This window comes from Heliangelus exortis, chromosome W (assembly GCF_036169615.1).
Source record: "Heliangelus exortis chromosome W, bHelExo1.hap1, whole genome shotgun sequence".
NCBI classification, from domain to species: domain Eukaryota; kingdom Metazoa; phylum Chordata; class Aves; order Apodiformes; family Trochilidae; genus Heliangelus; species Heliangelus exortis.
This window is the reverse complement of record NC_092453.1, coordinates 2,924,018-2,930,017: the sequence shown is the minus strand read 5'-3', so window position 1 is coordinate 2,930,017 and position 6,000 is coordinate 2,924,018.

Genomic DNA, 6,000 nt, shown 5'->3' with positions numbered 1-6,000 from the left:
GCATTAAAAGGTATGGTGCCAACAGCACCAAAATGCAAGTCACCGAAAGATAAAAAATGTTTTCGTTGTGGTAAAGTGGGTCATTCTAAAGTGCAATGCAGAGTTGCAGGACCCAAACGGAAATGGTGTTCCAATTGTAATAGGAATAATCACAATGCATCTGAGTGCCGGCAATTGGGAAACCGGCTGCCGAGCGTGAACTACCCACGCGCCAAGACACAAATTCAGGGAGCATGGTGTGATGGTCAGGGAGCTCAGGGACCCCAGGGGCCCTGGACACCGTCAGCTCAGCCACTCACGGGAGCGCCAGCGTTGACGTGGAAACCGAAGTAGATGTAACATTGTTAAACTCTAACGTACATTTAGTGGAATCGAATATTCAGGGACCCTTGGGGCATAATTTGTGTGCTTTACTTTTAGGACAGTCATCCACATCTAGACAGGGTATTTTTGTAGTCCCTAGTGTGACCATGCTGACTCCACTGGATTAGTAAAAATCATGGTGATGTAAACACTTTAAAAATACAAAAATATGTCTCCTGAATCAATCTTTTCTTTGTTCCTTTCTCCCTGCTATGTTGCAACATTTTGTCAATTAACATATGTTTACCTCACCATATGCCTGACAGGCACCTAAAAGATAAGAATGCTTATCAGGTCGCCTCCTGGTGCATGGTGGAGACAATGAAAGTAGCAGGACACCAAAAAGAAGAAAAGATAAGGATAACTCATCTCCAGGAAGTCTGGAAGTCTGTGTGCATCAGGGACTTATGCAAAAAAGGGACTCCTCTTCTTTTCCTGTATAAAATGTCCAGGAGAAAAGGAGAAGCGGCGGCTTTCTTCTAGACTCCCCCTCTCTCAGCACTTTGGCTTCAGCTACGGGACAGAGAAGCGGCAGGAGCGACAGACCCTACACACCCGACTACAGCCAGAGGCCAGGGCCGGCAGACAGTGATAACATCTTAATTACTCCCTCCTTCTTTTCTCTTCTTAACGACTCTTCTCTCCAAAGTAACTAATTGTATAAATCCTAAATAAATCCTTGCAACTTGTATAAATCATAAAGCCTTGTTATTTTTGTAAATTCACGCGTCGTCTATGAGTAGTGGCTGAATTTTCCTCGCAAACAAAATATAAATAATAACTCGGATCGTAACACATGGTTTATACTATTACTCCACCGGTATCCATTCCTAAAGGCAGTAGAATAGCTCAATCAGTACCATTTTTGACACAGGTACCGTGTAAAGGTGAAAGGGACAGAGGAAATGGAGGCTTTGGCTCCACTGGAGCACCACAAGTTTATTTTGCTATGGATATTATAAAATGAAAACCTGAGGTAGAGGTACTTATTAGATCTAAATGCAGTGAGACTATTAAATTGAAAATGATGATTGATACAGGAGCAGATGTTACAATAATTTCTCAGCAGCATTGGCCCTTAACGTGGTTAACATGGTGGGCACCATACCATCTCCAGCAGGGATTATGGGTGTAGGAGGAACGCAGACGACTAGAGTTAGTAAAGATCCAGTTGCTTTACAATTTACTGATGGGTCACAAGCGTCAGTGAGACCCTATGTCATGCATATACTTATTATGTTAATAGGGAGACACGTCCTCAATCAAGTGAATGCTAGACTTGTAACACAGCCTTTTTAGTAGCGGCCACTGAAGGGCAGCCGATCCTAAAAATCGGGTGGTCTACCGACGACCCTGTCTGGATAGATCAGTGGCCGCTAACTAAGGACCGGCTGCTGCATGTAAAGGAATTGGTACAAGAACAACTCATGGCTGGGCATATTGTACCGTCTACATCGCCATGGAATACACCTGTATTTACAATTCCTAAAAAATCTGGAAAGTGGCGTTTATTGCATGATTTGCGTGCCATCAATGCGATCATGGAGACTGTGGGAGCGTTACAGCCAGGACTACCGTCTCCAGTAATGATACCAGAAAATTGGGATCTGTTGGTAATAGATTTTAAAGGTTGTTTCTTTACAATTCCTTTGCATCCAGAAGATGCTGAGCGATTTGCCTTTTCAGTTCTTTCTGTTAATAAGGCTGAGCCAGCAAAAAGATATCATTGGGTTGTACTACCGCAGGGAATGAAGAACTCCCCAACAATGTGTCAAATTTATGCTGCTTGGGCCCTGCAGCCTTTACGATCACAGTTTCCTGAGTTGACTATCTATCATTATATGGATGACATTTTGATTGCAGGAAGGTCACTCAATTACAACGATGTTTTAGCTCAGGTGACGAAGACTGTAGAACAACATGGTTTAAAAATTGCTCCAGAAAAGGTACAAAAGCATGAGCCTTGGAAATATCTGGGGTGGACAATCACAGGGAGTGCAGTGCGACCGCAGAAGGTTGCCCTTAAAACAGAAATTACTACGCAAAGTGATGTACAGAAACTTGTGGGTGATATCCAATGGGTGAGGTCACTTTGCTGGATTACTAATGATGATTTACAGCCTTTGATTGATCTTTTGGGGACCACGCCTAATGTAACCGATAGAAAAGAGTTACAACCAATACACCAAAAGGCACTGACTGTTATTCAGGAGAAAATTTTGACATGTCATGCATCTCCTTTTGTAGAAGAGTTGCCGATAACGTTAATGATAATAAATTCAGGTCAAGATCGAGTTCATCCCTTTGGGTTATTAGTTCAATGGGATGAAACGAAAAAAACAAGCTTTAAGAATTTTAGAATGGATTTTTTTCTCAATCCGCTTATGCAAAACGATTACAACGAGGGTTGCAGTCTTATCTCAAATTGTTATAAAGGGCAGAGCGCGATGTCAAGGCATCGCTGGAGTAGACCCAGGTCGGATCATTTTGCCCCTTATGCAGGACTATTTGATTTGGTTGTTGCGAATTTCAACAGACCTACAAATAGCCTTGGCACAGTTTGGCGGGGAAATAACGAATTCTTACCCCTCATATCGCTTGTTACCACTTTTGTCTGACATGCAGTGGGAGTCATGTAGTTTTTTATCTGACAATCTGGTGGACAGCATAACGGTCTTTACGGATGCCGCGAAAAAATCTCATAAAGCTGTTTTTACCTGGGAGGAGACGCCTGGACAATGGAAGGAACATTTAATTCAAGGGAAGTCATTTGACTCTCTGCAAACCCTTGAACTTACCGCTGTTGAACTGTTATTTGGGCTTTCAAAACATGGAATAACACTCCTGTTCATATAGTCTCTGACTCACTTTATGTAGTAGGTATTGTCTTGAGGATGTATCATGCAATTTTGCAGGAAATTTCGAATAAGCATTTGTATTTGTTATTGCAGAAGCTATTGAGACTCTTAGCTGAAAGAGAACATTCTTACTTTATTACTCATATCCGGAGTCATCTTAATGATCGAGGGTTGGCTATCGGTAATAACCAAGCTGACCATTTGGTTGCACCAGCATGGACTGGTCCTTCTGTTGATATTTTTGCTCAAGCTCGACAGTCTCATGCCTTTTTCCATCAATCTGCTAAAATGTTAGCGAGGCAATTTCACTTACCTCTGGGGGATGCCCAGGGAATTGTGAAATCTTGCCCTGATTGCCAAAAACTTGATCTTGGTATTGGGATGGGAGTCAATCCTAAAGGTTTGAAGTCTTTGGAACTGTGGCAAGTGGACGTCACTCATGTAGACCAGTTTGGATGCTTAAAATATGTACATGTAGTTAAAGATACCTTTTCTATGGCCATTTGGGCCTCCGCAAAGACTGGTGAGGCAACAAAACGTTATCAGACATCTATATGTGTCCTTTGCTGTTTTAGGAGTACCTCAGTCCATCAAGACAGATAATAGCCCCGCTTATTCTTCTACTCGCTTTCAACAGGTCTGTGGACAATGGGGCATCCGACATGTTACTGGTATCCCTCATAACCCTACGGGACAGGCAATAGTGGAACATTGCCATTCAGTATTAAAGGCTCTCCTTGAGAAACAAAAACGGGGGGAAGAAGGGAGTCCTCCGCAGGACCGGTTAAGCAAGGCTGTATATGTCATGAATTATTTGCGCCTTACAGGAGATCGTACAGAGCCTCCGATATTAATACATCAAAAGGCTTTAGCAGACTCTGAAGCTTCAGAACCTTCCCAAAAAATTTTGGTGGAATTCAAGAATTTGAACACTGGAGAATGGGAAGGGCCGGCAGAGGTAAAACTAACTGGTCGAGGTTATATGTGTTTACTTACAGTTACCGGAGTGTGTTGGGTACCGGCCAGATGGGTTCGTCCATGGAAACAAATGCCTCCAAATGCGAACTCACAGTGATGCTGTTTATGATATGAGTTTTGGTTTGGGAGATTGTACCACTTCATTTGATTTTAGGCTAACTTCACCAGATTTTAGTAGCAATGTCATTTCATTTTTTAATCTTCTAGTGGTTGTTGTTAATTTTCCTCATATATAGGTCAGCAGTAAGAAAAAAAAAACAAAAAAGAACAACAAAAAAAAACCCCAAAAAACCAAAAAAAAAGCAAACAAAAAAACCCACAGTAATGAGAATGAGTATGCCTTTTCAGAGGCCGAGAGTTGCGGCAGAGAGTGAGAGCTGCTCCTGGTACAGAGAGCACCCCCACTCCTGCCTCCGCAGCCACTTCTCGCCCCCCCTCACACAAGGGCACAACTCAGATATGGCTGGTGAGTATCGCCAGTGTATCTGTTACAGCTGCAGCTGCTGTCTCTACCCCCACAGACACTGCTGCTGCTCAGAAAAAAAGCCCTGCTGCAGACACCACAGAAAATAAAAAAAAAAAAAAAGAAAGAAAAAAAAGGGAAAATAGGGGGGGGGAAGAGTGTGCCTTTGCTGTTTAAAGGCTTGGAATTCTGTCTCTAAACAATTTTATTAGGCCTTTTTGAGCCTCAAGTTGGCACCCATGGAGGAAACTAGGACTCCACTGTGCCGTGACCCGGGAGGGGTCTGAAGACGCTTTTGGGGCCCCCCAACGAATTTTTGTCGGATAAGCTTCCTCTACCCTCTTGGCTCTACGCGCCAGTGGACACCAGACCTTCCTCATACTAAAAAAGTTTTTCCACTGCAGTGTGAAATGTGCTTTTCATATTGTATTGTATTGATAACAGGATTTTGTTAATGTTGTAATTCATGTGATTGTTTATATGTTGATTATGGGATCCCTCGTCTATATGTTGATTGTTGATTGTGCTAGCCTGTTGCACTGCTAAGCAGATGAACTTAACTTCTGGTATTTTAACACAGATGCTAAAAGAGGTTGATAGTGTCAGACATGCAGTTTTATAATATCGTGCTGCCACTGACTTTTATTGTCAGCTTTTAGGTTATGTTTGCTAAGACTTTGATGGGGTGTATTGCATGAATTTATCTGATCATTCAGAGTCAATTCACAACCAAAAACGATTGATTAAGATAACATGAAAAAATCAACTGTTGCATATACTGGGTTAAATGAATGGTTAAATCGCTTAAAGATATGGGGATAGCTTAGAGATTTAATTTAGACAAGGTTTATCAATTATATTTGTTATTATTGGTTTTGATTATTAGTATGTTATTATTGCTTTTGTATTATTAATATGTTGTTTGTGGCAATGTATCATTAGCATGTTATCTCGCGTGATGAAGTCAGGATTGCTCATAAACAAAAAGGGGGATATGTTGGGAAACTGTCTGGAAGAAAACAGACGTGAGCAATCCTGACTATTTAGCTTTAGCTAGAATAAGCTAAGGGCCTTGAGGCCCAGTTGCAAGGTTACTGAAAGATGAGCTATGGGAGAAAGATAAGGGAACTGGCAGCAGAAAAGAAGAATAACAGGATAATGATGTAGCCAGCAGAAGTTCTGTGAGAAGAGGGTTTGTGGCCGAGATATAGCCACCTGCAAGATATTGTTATATAAACAAGGGTTCTATATAAAGCGAATTGTTAATAGACGACTTCACTTTAACCATATTGGTGACTACGTGTCGTCCTTAGGCCTCCGCGGATTTTCTACAAGACA